This window comes from Chiloscyllium plagiosum, unplaced genomic scaffold (genome assembly GCF_037043375.1).
Source record: "Chiloscyllium plagiosum isolate Xiang-an unplaced genomic scaffold, Cpla_swu_hap1 HiC_scaffold_16, whole genome shotgun sequence".
NCBI lineage: Eukaryota > Metazoa > Chordata > Chondrichthyes > Orectolobiformes > Hemiscylliidae > Chiloscyllium > Chiloscyllium plagiosum.
In genome coordinates, this window is record NW_028270154.1 from 19,175,832 (window position 1) to 19,189,459 (window position 13,628).

Sequence of the window (13,628 nt, forward strand, 5' to 3'; positions counted from 1 at the left end):
GGGGAAGTGGGGGGGGAGGGGAGGGGAAGTGGGGGGGAGGGGAGGGGAAGTGGGGGGGGAGGGGAGGGGAAGTGGGGGGGAGGGGAGGGGAAGTGGGGGGGGGGTGGGAGGGGAGGGGAAGTGGGGGGGGGGGTGGGAGGGGAGGGGAAGTGGGGGGGGGGGTGGGAGGGGAGGGGAAGTGGGGGGGGGTGGGGGGGAGGGGGGGAGGGGAAGTGGGGGGGAGGGGAAGTGGGGGGGAGGGGGGAGGGGAAGTGGGGGGGAGGGGAAGTGGGGGGGAGGGGAAGTGGGGGGGAGGGGGGAGGGGAAGTGGGGGGGAGGGGGGAGGGGAAGTGGGGGGGAGGGGGGAGGGGGGGAGGGGAAGTGGGGGGGAGGGGGGGAGGGGAAGTGGGGGGGAGGGGGGGAGGGGAAGTGGGGGGGAGGGGGGAGGGGGGGAGGGGAAGTGGGGGGGAGGGGGGGGGGAGGGGAAGTGGGGGGGAGGGGGGAGGGGGGGAGGGGAAGTGGGGGGGAGGGGGGGAGGGGAAGTGGGGGGGAGGGGGGAGGGGGGGAGGGGAAGTGGGGGAGGGGGGAGGGGAAGTGGGGGAGGAGGGGAGGGGAAGTGGGGGGGGAGGGGAGGGGAAGTGGGGGGGGAGGGGGGGGAGGGGAGGGGAAGTGGGGGGGGAGGAGGGGAGGGGAAGTGGGGGGAGGGGGAGGAGGGGAGGGGAAGTGGGGGGAGGGGGAGGAGGGGAGGGGAAGTGGGGGGAGGGGGGAGGAGGGGAGGGGAAGTGGGGGGGAGGGGAAGTGGGGGGAGGGGAAGTGGGGGGAGGGGAAGTGGGGGGGAGGGGGTGGGGAAGTGGGGGGGAGGGGGTGGGGAAGTGGGGGGGAGGGGGTGGGGAAGTGGGGGGGAGGGGGTGGGGAAGTGGGGGGGAGGGGGGAAGTGGGGGGGAGGGGGGAGGGGGGAAGTGGGGGGGAGGGGGGAGGGGGGAAGTGGGGGGGAGGGGGGAGGGGGGAGGAGGGAGGGGGAGTGGGGGGAGGAGGGAGGGGGAGTGGGGGGGCAGGAGGGAGGGGGAGTGGGGGGGAGGAGGGAGGGGGAGTGGGGGGGAGGAGGGAGGGGGAGTGGGGGGGAGGAGGGAGGGGGAGTGAGGAGGGAGGGAGGGGGAGTGAGGAGGGAGGGAGGGGGAGTGAGGAGGGAGGGAGGGTGGGTAGGTTAGGGGAGGTGGAGGGGAAGGGGGGAGGGGAGGGGAAGGGGGGAAGGGGGGAAGGGGGAAGGGGGAAGGGGAGGGGAGGGGAGGGGAGGGGGGGAGGGGAGGGGAGGGGAGGGGAGGAGGGGAGGGGAGGGGAGGAGGGGAGGGGAGGGGAGGGGAGGAGGGGAGGGGAGGGGAGGGGAGGGGGGGAGGGGAGGGGAGGGGAGGATGGGAGGGGACGGGAGGGGGAAGTGGGGGGAGGGAAATGGGAGGGGGTTTGGGAGGGGGCGGGGATTTGTGGGGGTGGGGGAGGGGGAGGGTTGGGGAGGTTTGGGAAGGGGCGAGCCCAGCTAGACGGTGACAGTTTCAGTTCCAGTTCCAGTTACAGTTTAACCGCTTTCCTTACCTACGCCGGTCAGCTGACTAGCACGTGACAATGATTGCCACGTGACCGCCTGCAGCCGGGGCCCGGTCGCTCCGGGAGTGGGAGTGGTAGACGTGTACCAAAGGGAATCCGTTATCGGGGCAGGGGTGATCCGGGTAAGGAAAACGCAGATTGTCGCTTCTGGCACGAATTGAAATGTTCGCGCGGAATGTGAGGGTGAACCTGAACCGCAATGTTCGCCTTCCGGCATTAGGCCAGACCGGCCTGGGATCAATCACAGCAGCCGGATTGTGAGCCGTCCCTTCCTGCTACTGTGATGCTCGGCTGGAAAATTCCCACCTGCTTTTCCGTGTCTTCGCTTTCACCGCTGTAGCATGCAGTACTGGTTAGGTCGGCTTTGAATTTTGAATTAATTTCTCTGTATTGAAATCCTTCCGTGCTTTCACTATTGCCTATCTCTCTAATCTCCACTTCAGAGTTGTTTGGCTCACAGAGTTCTGGTGCCTCTGTTGGTAAACATTCTTTGGGCTGGGATAGATAGATTTTCGGTTTTTCGAAATTCACGAATTTGGAGAGTTGAAGCCCACGATGGTAGTGAAGATCAGATTTAACAGGACGTTTGGTCAACTCTTATGTTTTTGTTTTCTAGGTTTCAACCCTCAGCTCCAGCATTGGCTTCTCAACCCAATGTTAATTGCACCATCTTTGGTGCCATTTAGTGATGTCAGAAGTCTTTGCCTGATGAAGGAGCAATGCTCGGAAAGCTTGTGGTTTCAAAACAACTATAGTTGAGGGTGTGCTGCTGGAAAAGCACAGCAGATCAGATCAGCATCTGAGGAGCAGGAGAGTTGGCGTTTCAGGCATAAGTCCTTCATTGAAAATGAAACTAGTGGGCTGGGGGTGCTGAGAGATAAATTGGAGGGGGTGGGGTTGGGGGGTAAAGGGAGCTGAGAATGTGATAGGGATACGAAGGTGGGTGAGAAGGTAGTTGAGAGAGGAGGGTGGAGCAGATAGATGGGAAAGGTGATGGACAGGTCAGGAAGGCAGTACTGACTTGGAGAGTTGGGACTGGGATAATGTGGGGGGGGGAGGGAAAATGAGGAAATTGGTGAAATCCATATTGATGCCGTATGGTTGCAGTGTCCCAAGAATATGAAGTGTTCTTCCTCCAGGCGCAGGTGCTAAGGGTTTGGCGATGGAGGATGTGCAGCACCTGCACGTCCTTCATGGAATGGGAGGGGGAGTTGAAGTGTTCAGCCATGGGGCGGTGGGGTTGGTTGGTGCGGGTGTACCAGAGATGTTCCCTGACAGGACGCCAACTTGTGGATCGTATGTCCCTGATGTAGAGAAGACCACATCGGGTGCAACAGATACAGTAGATGACATTGGTGGAGGTACAGGTAAATTTCTGCCAGATGTGGAAGGATCCTTGGATGGAGGTGAGGGGGCAGGTGTGGGTGCAAGTTTTGCACTTCCCCTGGTGGCAGGGAAAGGTGTTGGGAGTGGGGTGTGGGTTGGTGGGGGGTGTGGATCTGATGAGGGAGTCAGGGAATGGTCTCTCCGCAATGCTGATAGGGGTAGAGATGGAAATATATCTTTGGTAGTGGGATCTGTTTGTTGGTGGCGGAGAATGATGCGATGCATATGGAGGTTATTGGCATGGAACATGAGGATCAGGGGTGTTCTGTCATTGCTGCGTTGGGAGGGGTGGGGTTTTTGGGCGTTGGTGCGGGAAATGGAGGATTTGCGCTGGAGGGCATCGTTGACCACGTGGGAGAGGAAATTGTGATCATTGAAGAACATAGAACATTACAGTGCAGTACAGACCCTTCGGCCTCGATGTTGTGATGTCCTGTGAAACCAATCCAAAGCCCCCCTAACCTACACTATTCCATTCTCGTCCACGTGCCTATCCAATGATCACTTAAATGCCCGTAAAGTTGGCGAGTCTATACCTTTTGGAGGCAGTGCGTTCCACACCTCTACTACTCTGGGTAACTAAACTAATTCTGAGACTTGTCCTATATCTATCACCCCTCAGTTTGAAGCTATGCTCCTTCGTGCTAGCCATCACCATTCTAGGAAAAAGGCTCTCACTGTCCACCTGATCTAACCCTCTGACTATCTTGTATGTCTCAATTAAGTCATCTCTCAACCTCCCTTCTCTCTAACAAAAACAGCCTCAAGTCCCTCAACCTTTGCTTGTAAGACTTACCCTCCATACCAGGCAACGTCATAGTAAATCTCTTCTGAGCCCTTTCTAAAGCTTCCACATCCTTCCTATAACGCAGTAACCAAAACTGCACACAATACTCCCAAGTGTGGCTGCACCAGAGTTTTGTATAGCTGCAGTATGATCTCATGGCTCTGAAAGTTGATCTCTACGAACAAAAGCTAACATACCGTATGTCGTCTTAACAACCCGATCAGCCCAGGTGGCAACTTTAAGGGATTTATGTCCATGAACACTGACTTCACTCTGCTCATCTACACTACCAAGAATCTTACCACTCGCCCAGTACTCTGCATTCCTATTACTTCAAACTTTTCTGCATTAAACTCTTATTTTCCACCTCTTAGCTCAGCTCTGCAGTTTATCTATGTCCCTTTGTAACCTACAATATCCTTCATCACTATCTACAACTGTACCAACTTTAGTATTGTCTGCAAATATCCTAACTTAATCTTCTGCACCCTCATCCAGGTTGTTTATAAAAATGACCAACAACAGTGGACCCAAAACAGATCCTTGAGGTACACCACTAGTAACTGAACTCAAGGATGAACATTTCCCATCAACCACTACCCTCTGTCTTCTTACAGCTAGCCAATTTCTGATCCAAACCGCGAAAGCACCCTCAATCCCATGCCTCTGTATTTTGTGCAGCAGCCTACCATGCGGCAGCTTATCAAATGCCTTGCCTACAACTCAGAAAAAGACCTATTAAACCCCACTATATCCTGTTGATCAACCAATTCTTGATCTGTATTATAAAGTTACTTCCTATTCCATGCTTTAACTTTGCCTACTTGTGAGGGACATTATCAAAAGCCTTCTGAAAATCCACATACATTTTTTAAAAAAAAAGCTAATGGACAAGATGTTGAGTGTGATTTACCATTTATCTTTCTTCTGGAGAGAGAGATGTACCATGACCTTCCAGTTTTTAGTTCCACTTATTTTCTTGTTGACCACATTAATTACCTGTCATTTAAATATATGGAGTATAATTTAAGAGTTTGCAGATGATTTGCAACTCAGGATTGTAGAAAACGTTAAGGATGGGAACCAATTTTGGGAGGATGTAGACTGATTTGGGTAGAGGAAATTTAGGTAGAAAAGTGAAATGAAACATTTTGGGGAGAATGAGTGTCAACTGAGCAATTATAAAGAGGAACAGAGTTGTGGGAATGTATATATTCTGAAGGATTTGAGTGAAAACACAAATGATGTGAAACCTTTTGAAAGCTTTGGTTTGTCTTCAGCTAGAGTTTTGTGTTCAGTTTTGAGCACCGATAGGAGGGTATCAAGACTTTAGAAAGTTGCACAGGTGATTTTAAGAGTATTACAGATGAGCAGGCTTATTTTTGTGGATTCTACTCTATCTTGTCAATATGTAACTTGCATTTTAAATGTGGAAGACTTTGGCTCAGATTAAGATTATTGAGTGGAAACGGAGCCAAAATTGTCTAATTAAAGGCAGAGATGTTCTAAGCAATGCATGTTCGGGCTGTCATAGAACATGGACCAATACAGCACAGTACAGGCCCTTTGGCCCTCGATGTTGCACTGAAACTGATTTGAAGCCCATTGAACCTACATTGTTCCGTTGTCATCCATGTATTTATCCAATGACCATTTAAATGCCCTTAAAGTTGGCAAGTCTACTACTGTTGCAGGCAGGGCATGACAACGCTCTTACTACTCTATGTAAAGAACCTACCTCTGACATCTGTCTGATATCTATCACCCCTCCGTTTAAAGCAATGTCCACTCATGCTAGCCATCACTATCCAAGGAAAAAGGCTCTCACTGTCCACCTTATCTAATCCTCTGATTATCTTGTATACTCTGTTGTCACCTCTTCAGCTTCTTCACTCTAATGAAAGTAGCCTCAGCCTGCATTGAAACAGACCCTTCGGTCCAACCCAATTTGGTCCCACCTGCTAGCCCCTGGCCCATATCCCTCCAAACCACTCCCATTCATATACCCATCCAAATGCCTCTTAAATGTTGCAATTGTACCAGCTTCCACCACATCCTCTGGCAGCTCATTCCATACACGTACCACCCTCGGCGTGAAAACGTTGCCCCTTAGGTCTGCCTTATATCATTCCCAACTCACCCTAAACCTGTGCCCTCTAGTTCTGGACTCCCTGACCCCAGGGAAAAGACTTTGCCTATTTATCCTACCCATGCCCCTCATAATTTTGTAAACCTTTATAAGGTCACCCCCAGCCTCCGCTCCAGGGAAAAGAGTCCCAGCCTGTTCAGCCTCTTCCTGTAGCTCAAATCCTCCAACCCTGGCAACATCCTTGTAAATCTTTTCTGAACCCTTTCAGGTTTCACATCTTTCCGATAGGAAGGAGACCAGAATTGCACGCAATATTCCAACAGTGGCCTAACCAATGTCCTGTACAGCCGCAACATGACCTCCCAACTCCTGTACTCAATACTCTGACCAATAAAGGAAAGCAAACCAAACACCACCTTCAACATCCTATCTACCTGTGACTCCACTTTCAAGGAGCTATGAACCTGCACTCCAAGGTCTCTTTGTTCAGCAACACTCCCTAGGACCTTACCATTAAGTGTAGTAGTCCTGCTAAGATTTGCTTTCCCAAAATGCAGCACCTCGCATTTATCTGAATTAAACTCCATCTGCCACTTCACAGCCCATTGGCCCATCTGGTCCAGATCCTGTTGTAATCTGAGGTAACCCTCTTCGCTGTCCACTACACCTCCAATTTTGGTGTCATCTGCAAACTTACTAACTGTACCTCTTATGCTTGCATCCAAATCATTTATGTAAATGACAAAAAGTAGAGGACCCAGCACCAATCCTTGTGGCACTCCACTGGTCAAAGGCCTCCAGTCTGAAAAACAACCTTCCACCACCACCCTCTGTCTTCCACCTTTGAGACAGTTCTGTATCCAAATGGCTACTTCACCCTGTATTTCATGAGATCTAACCTTGCGAATCAGTCTCCCATGGGGAACCTTATCGAACGCCTTACTGAAGTCCATATAGATCACATCTACTGCTCTTCCCTCATCAATCCTCTTTGTTACTTCACCAAAAAACTCAATCAAGTTTGTGAGACATGATTTCCCATGCACAAAGCCATGTTGACTATCCCTAATCAGTCCTTGCCTTTCCAAATACATGTACATCCTGTCCCTCAGGATTCCCTCCAACAATGTGCCCACCACTGAGGCCAGGCTCACTGGTCTGTAGTTCCATGGCTTGTCCTTACCACCCTTCTTAAACAGGAGCACCACGTTTGCCAACCTCGTCTTCCAGCACCTTACCTGTGACTATCGATGATACTAAGACCTTCCCTCCATATTAGGCAACATCCTGGTAAATCTCCTCTGAATCCTTTCCGGTGCTTGCATGTCCTTCCTTTAATGCAGCAATCATGGACTCTGCGATCTCTCTGCTCATCCACACTACCAGGAATCTTACCATTAGCCCAATACTCTGTATTCCTGTTACTCCTTCCAAAGTGAATCAACACTTTTCCACATTAAACTCCATTTGCCAGCTCTGCAGCTTATCCATGTCCATATATAACCTGCAACATCCTTCTGCACTGTCCGCAGCTCCATCGACTTTAGTGTCATTCGCAAATTTACTAACCTTTCCTTCTATGTCCTCATTCAGGTCATTTATAAAAACAACAGATCATTGCAGTACACCACAAGTAACTGAACTCCAGGATGAATATTTCTCATCAACCAGCACCCTTTGTATTTTTTCAGCTAGCCAATTTCTGATCCAAATCGCTAAAGTACCCTCAATCCCATTCCACTGTATTTTCTGCAATAGCCTACCGTGTGGAACCTTATCAAAGCTTTACTGAAATCCATATACACCACATCAACCACTTTACTCTCATCCATCTGCTTGGTCACCTTCTCAAAGAACTCAGTAAGGTTTGTGAGGCACGACCTACCCTTCATAAAACCATGTTGACTATCCCTAATCAAATTATTTCTTTCTAGATGATTATAAATCCTATCTCTTATAATCCTTTCCAAAGCTTTGCCCACAACAGAAGTAAGGCTCACTGGTCTATAATTGCCAGAGATGTCTCTATTCCCCTTCTTGAACAAGGGGACAATGTTTGCTATTCTCCAGTCTTCTGGCAGTATTCCTGTAGACAATGACAACATAACGATCAAAGTCAAAGGCTCTGCAATCTCCTGTCTAGCTTCCTAGAGAATCCTGGGATAAATCCTGTCTGGCCAAGGGGACCTATCTATTTTCACGCTTTCCAGAATTGCTAACACCACCTCCTCATGAACCTCAATCCTGCCCAGTCTAATAGCCTTTATCTCCGTATTCTCTTCAATAACATTGTCTTTTTTGAGTGTAAATACGAAAAATATTCATTTAGCGCCTCTCCTATCTCTTGGACCCCACGCACAACTTCCCATTGCTGTCCTTGACAGGTCATAATCTTACTCGATTCTGGATCAGTGGTGCTGGAAGAGCACAGCATTTCAGGCAGCATCTGACGAGCAGCAAAAGTATAATCTTACTCGAGTCATTCTTTTATTCCTGACATACCTAGGGAAAACTTTCGGGTTTTCCTTGATCGTACCTGCCAAAGATTTCTCATGTCCACTCCTGGCTCTTAGCTCTCTCTTTAGGTCATAGAATCATAGAGATGTATAGCACAGAAACAGATCGTTCAGTGCAACTTGATCATGCCGACCAGCTATCCCACCTCAAACTAGTCCCACCTGCCAGCACCTGGCCCGTACCCCTCTAAACCCTTCCTATTCATATACCCATCCAGATGCCTTTCAAATGTTGTAATTGTACCAGTCTCCACACACACACACACACCCCTCTGTGTGAAAATGTTGTCCCTTAAGTCTCTTTCATATGTTTTCCCTCTCACCCTAAACCTACACCCTCTAGTTCTGGACTTGCTCACCCCAGGGATAAGAGTTTGTCTGTTTACTCTATCCATGTCCCTCATGATTTTATAAACGTCTGTAGGTCACCCCTCAGCCTTTTACACTGCAGGGAAAACAGCCCCAGCCTATTCAACTCTCCATATAGCTCAAATCCTCCAACCCTGGCAACAGCCTTGTAAACCTTTTCTGAACCCTTTCAAGTTTCACAGCATCTTTCCGAGGGAATGGAGACCAGAATTGCACGCAATATTCCAGGTCCTTCTTGACTAACTTGTAACTCTCAAGCACCCTAACTGAACCTTCATGTCTCATCTTTACACAAACCGCCTCCTTTCTCTTGACAAGATCTTCAACATCTTTAGTAAACTACAGTTCCCTTGTTCAACTACTTCCTGCCTGCCTGACAGGTACATATTTAATCAAGGACACACCGTAGCTGTCCCTTGAATAAGCTCCACATTTCAATTGTGCCCATCCCTTGCATTTTCCTTTCCCATCTTGTGCATCCTAAGGCTTGCCTAATCGCATCATAAGTGTCTTTCCCCCAGCTATAACTCTTGCCCTGTGGTATATACCTGTCCCTTTCCATTGCTAAAGTAAAGTTAACCTAGTTGTGGTCACTATCACCAAAGTGCTCACCTACCTCGAAATCTAACACCTGGCCCGTTCATTACCCAGTAACAAATCCAGTGTGGCTTCTTCCCTTGTTAGCCTATCTACATACTGTCAGGAAACTCTCCTGAGCACGACAGACAAAAACTGAAACATGTAAAGTACTCAAACTATAGTATTTCTAGTCAACGTTTGGAAATTTAAAGGACACCATAACTGCTACCCTGGTACTTTCACTCCTATCCAGAATCAGCTTTGCAATCCTTTCCTCTGTCTCTGGAACTATTCGGAGGCCTATAGAAAACTCCCAACAGGGTGACCTCTTCTTTCCTGTTTCTAACCTCGACTCAACTACTGAAGTAGTATGGGCTGTCAAGTCATAGAGATGTACAGCATGGAAACAGACCCTTCGGTCCAACCCGTCCATGCCAACCAGATATCCCAACCCAATCTAGTCCCACCTGCCAGCACCTGGCCCGTATCCCTCCAAACCCTTCCTATTCATATATCCATCCAAATGCCTCTTAAATGTTGCAATTGTGCCAGCCTCCACATCCTCTGGCATTCCATACACGTACCATCCTCTGTGTGAAAAAGTTGTTTCTTAGGTCTATCTTATATCTTTCCCCTCTCACCCTAAACCTATGCCCTCTCGTTCTGGACTCACCAACCCAGGGAAAAGACTTTGTCTATTTATCCTATCCATGCCCCTCATAATTTTGTAAACCTCTATAAGGTCACCCCTCAGCCTTCAAAGCTCCAGGGAAAACAGCCCCAGCCTGTTCAGCCTCTCCCTATAGCTCAAATCCTCCAACACTGGCAACATCCTTGTAAATCTTTTCTGAACCCTTTCAGGTTTACAACATCGTTCCGATAGGAAGGAGACCAGAATTGCATGCAATATTCCAACAGTGGCCTAACCAATGCCCTGTACAGCCGCAACATGACTTCCGAACTCCTGTACTCAATACTCTGACCAATAAAGGAAAGTACACCAAACGCTGCCTTCACTATCTTATCTACCTGCGACTCCACTTTCAAGGAGCTATGAACCTGCACTCCAAGGTCTCTTTGTTCAGTAACACTCCCTAGGACCTTACCATTAAGTGTATAAGTCCTGCTAAGATTTGCTTTCCCAAAATGCAGCACTTCGCATTTATCTGAATTAAACTCCATCTGCCACTTCTCAGCCCATTGGCCCATCTGGTACAGATCCTGTTGTAATCTGAGGTAACCCTCTTCGCTGTCCACTACACCTCCAATTTTGGTGTCATCTGCAAACTTACTAATTGTACCTCTTATGCTTGCACCCAAATCATTTATGTAAATGACAAAAGTTAGAGGACCCAGCACTGATCCTTGTGGCACTCCACTAGTCACAGGCCTCCAGTCTGAAAAACAACCCTCCACCACCACCCTCTGTCTTCTACCTTTGAGCCAGTTCTGTATCCAAATGGCTAGTTCTCCCTGTATTCCATGAGATCTAACCTTGCTAATCAGTCTCCCATGGGGAACCTTGTCGAACACCTTACTGAAGTCCATACAGATCACATCTACTGCTCTGCCTTCATCAATCCTCTTTGTTACTTCATCAAAAAACTCAATCAAGTTTGTGAGACATGATTTCCCATGCACAATGCCATGTTGACTGTCTCAAAACAGTCCTTGCCTTTCCAAATACATGCACATCCTGTCTCTCAGGATTCCCTCCAACAACTTGCCCACCACTGAGGTCAGGCTATAGTTCCCTGGCTTGTCTTTACCGCCCTTCTTAAACAGTGGCACCACATTAGCCAACCTCCAGTCATCTGGCACCTCGCCTGTGACTATCGATGATACAAATATCTCAGCAAGAGTCCCAGCAATCACTTCTCTAGCTTCTCACAGAGTTCTCACGTACACCTGATCAGGTCCTGGGGATTTATCCACCTTTAACTGTTTGAAGACATCCAGCACTTCTCCTCTGTAATCTGGACATTTTGCAAGATGTCACCATCTATTTCCCAACAGTCTATATCTTCCATATCCTTTTCCACAGTAAATACTGATGCAAAATATTCATTTAGTATCTCCTCCATTTTCTGTGGCTCCACACAAAGGTCACCTTGCTGATCTTTGAGGGGCCCTACTTACCCTTTTATCCCTAATATATTTGTAAAAACGCCTAGGATTCTCCTTAATTCTATTTGCCATATCTCATGTCCCCTTTTTGCCCTCCTGATTTCCCTCTTAAGTATACTCCTACTTCCTTTATACTCTTCTAAGGATTCACTCGATCTATTGTCCATACCTTGACATATGCTTCTTTCTTTTTCTTAACCAAACCCTCAATTTCTTTAGTCATGCAGCATTCTCTGTACCTACCAGCCTTCCCTTTTCACCCTAACAGGAATATACTTTCTCTGAATTCTTGTTATCTCATTTCTGAAGGCTTCCCATTTTCCAGCCGTCCCTTTACCTGCGAATATCTGCCTCCAATCAGCTTTTGAAAGTTCTTGTCTAATACTGTCAAAATTGGCCTTTCTCCAATTTAGAACTTCAACTTTTAGATCTGGTCTATCCTTTTCCATCACTATTTTAAAACGAATAGAATTATGGTCGCTGGCCCCAAAGTGCTCCCCCACTGACACCTCAGTCACCTGCCCTGCCTTATTTCCCAAGAGTAGGTCAAGTTTTGCACCTTCTCTGGTAGGTACATCCACATACTGAATCAGAAAATTGTCTTGTACACACTTAAGAAATTGCTCTCCATCTAAATCTTTAACACTATGGCAGTCCCAGTCGATGTTTGGAAAGGTAAAATCCCCTATCGTAACTACCCTGTTATTCTTACAGATAGCTGAGATTTCCTTACAAGTTTGTTTCTCAATTTCCCTCTGACTATTGGGGGGTCTATAATACAATCCCAATAAGGTGATCATCCCTTTCTTATTTCTCAGGTCCACCCAAATAACTTCCCTGAATGTATTTCCAGGAATATCCTCCCTCCGCACAGCTGTAATGCTATCCCTTATCAAAAATGCCACTCACCCTCCTCTCTTGCATCCCTTTCTATCCTTCCTGTAGCATTTATATCCAGGGACATTAAGCTGCCAGTCCTGCCCATCCTTGAGCCATGTTTCCATAATTGCTATGATATCCCAGTACCATGTTCCTAACCGTGCCCTGAGTTCATCTGCCTTCCCTGTTAGGACCCTTGCATTGAAACAAATGCAGTTTAATTTATTAGTCCTACCTTGTCCCTGCCTGCCCTGACTGTTTGACTCACTTCTGTTCTCAACTGTACCAGTCTCAGATTGATCTCTTTCCTCACTATCTCCCTGGGTCACACCTCCCCCCACCTTACTAGTTTAAATCCTCCCAAGGAGTCCTCATCAAACATCCTTTCTGCCACGGCATTAGTGTCCTTGACTAACAATGCCACATTTGTCCCTCTTTTACCACCTCTTCTGTTCTTACTGAAACATCTAAACGCTGGAACCTGCAACAACCATTCCTGTCCCTGCTCTATCCATATCTCCAAAATGGCCACACATCGAAGTCCCAAGTATAAACCCATGCTGCAAGTTCACCTACCTTATTCCGGATGCTCCTGGTATTGAAGTAGACACACTTCAAACCATCTTCCTACCTGCCAATACACTCCTGCGATCTTGAAACCTTATTCATGACATCACTACTCTCAACCACCTGGAGCTACAATTCCAGTTCCCACCCCCCTGCTGAATTAATTTTAATCCTCCCAAAGAACATTAGTAAGCCATCTCCTCCTCTTTCTCCCCCCACCAAAAAAAAAGGGTATTGGTACTGTTCTGGTTTAGGTATAGACCATCCTGTTTTGGAGAGCCCACCTACACCAGAATGAGCCCCAATTATCCAAGTATCTGACTCCCTCCTGCACCATTCCTGTTGGCACGGGTTCAACTGTTTTGTCACCCTATTCCTCATCTGCCAGCACATGGCACGGGTACAAACCAGAAATAACAACTGCTCGTTCTAGTTCTAAGCTTCTGTCCTAGCTCCCTGAATTTCTGCCTTCCATCCCCATCCTTTTTCCTACATATGTTGTTGGTGCGTATGTGAGGAGTTTTCATTGTGTACAGTTCTCTTGTGTGACGATGCTACTCCCTTAATAAGGTGTGTTGTCCTCGGCTTTTTTCAAAAGTGTTGTACACACAGAGTTGCCATGATATCTAGTTTGGATGGGTTTTAGGACTAATTTGATTATAGCTAACAGATACTGCTTCAGGAAAAGTTTAAAAAGAAACACATGTACAATGAAAGGGGAGTGGTCGGTTCCCCCCCCCCCAGGTCAGCT

The 13,628-nt window shown here is 48.3% G+C and overlaps 1 protein-coding gene across 4 annotated transcripts in view; it reads left to right on the plus strand.

Annotated features, from left to right (window-relative positions):
- Nucleotides 1-1,574: 1,574 nt before the first annotated feature.
- The window catches only part of slc36a1 (solute carrier family 36 member 1), a 78,579-nt gene continuing 66,525 nt past the window's right edge, over nucleotides 1,575-13,628 (plus strand). For 3 of the 4 annotated variants that reach the window (XM_043703224.2, XM_087995194.1, XM_043703231.2), the window contains exon 1: nucleotides 1,575-1,700. The gene's annotated coding sequence lies outside the window, so the exon portion shown is untranslated. The remainder of the gene's footprint in view (nucleotides 1,701-13,628) is intronic. The other variant, XM_043703226.2, reaches the window with a different exon arrangement.